The sequence below is a fragment of the Bison bison genome, unplaced genomic scaffold, assembly GCF_000754665.1.
Source record: "Bison bison bison isolate TAMUID 2011002044 unplaced genomic scaffold, Bison_UMD1.0 scf7180017864500, whole genome shotgun sequence".
Classification (NCBI taxonomy): Eukaryota; Metazoa; Chordata; class Mammalia; order Artiodactyla; family Bovidae; genus Bison; species Bison bison.
In genome coordinates this window covers 7,996,863-7,997,952 of record NW_011495059.1, presented here as the reverse complement: position 1 = coordinate 7,997,952, position 1,090 = coordinate 7,996,863, and positions in this window count along the sequence as shown.

Below are 1,090 nucleotides of genomic sequence, written 5' to 3'. Positions count from 1 at the left end.
TTCTTGTTCTGACTTACTTCACTCTGTATAATAGGCTCCAGTTAGAACTGAATAGAACTCATTAGAACTGATTCAAATGAATTCTTTTTAATGGCTAAGTAATATTCCATTGTGTATATGTACCAAAGATTTCTTATCCATTCATCTGCCAATGAAGATCTTGATTGCTTCCATTTCCTCGCTATTATAAACAGTGCTGTGATGAATACTGGGGTGCATGTGTTTCTTTCAATTCTGGTTTCCTTGGTGTGTACGCCCAGCAGTGGGATTGCTAGGTCATATGGCAGTTCTGTTTCCAACTTTTTAGCTAATCTGCACACTGTTCTCCACAGTGGCTGTTCTAGTTTGCAGTCCCACCAGCAATGTAAGAGGGTTCCCTTTTCTCCACACCCTCTCCAGAATTTATTGCTTATAGACTTTTGGATAGTATCCATTCTGACACAAATGGGATGGTATTTCATTGCTAGTTTCATTCTTTTACATGTGGTTGACCAGTTTTCCCAGCACCACTTGTTAAAGAGATTGTCTTTTTTCTATTCTATATACTTGCTTCTCTTGTTAAAGTGAGGTTTTCCATAGGTGTGTGGCTTTGTCTCTGGGATTTCTATTTTGTTCCATTGATCTATATTTCTGTCTTTGTGCCTGTACCATACTGTCTTGATGATAACAGGTTTGTGATATAGCCTGAAGTCAAGCAGGTTGATTCCTCCAAGTCCATTCTTCTTTCTAAAGATTGCTTTAGTTATTCGAGGGTTTTTCTATTTCCATACAAATTGTGAAATTATTTGTTATAATTCTCTGAAAAATACCATTGGTAACCTGATAGGGATTGCATGGAACCTATAGATTGTTTTAGGCAGTATACTCATTTTCACTATATTGATACTTCCAGTTCATGAATATGGTATATTTATCCATCTATTTATGTTCTCTTTGATTTCTGTCAGTGTTTTATAGTTTTCCATACATAGGTCTAACTTCCAGATGTCCACGCTGGTTTTAGGAAAGGCAGAGGAACCAGGGATCATATTGCCAACACCCGCTGGATCATCAAAAAAGCAAGAGAGTTCTAGAAAAACATCAATTTCTG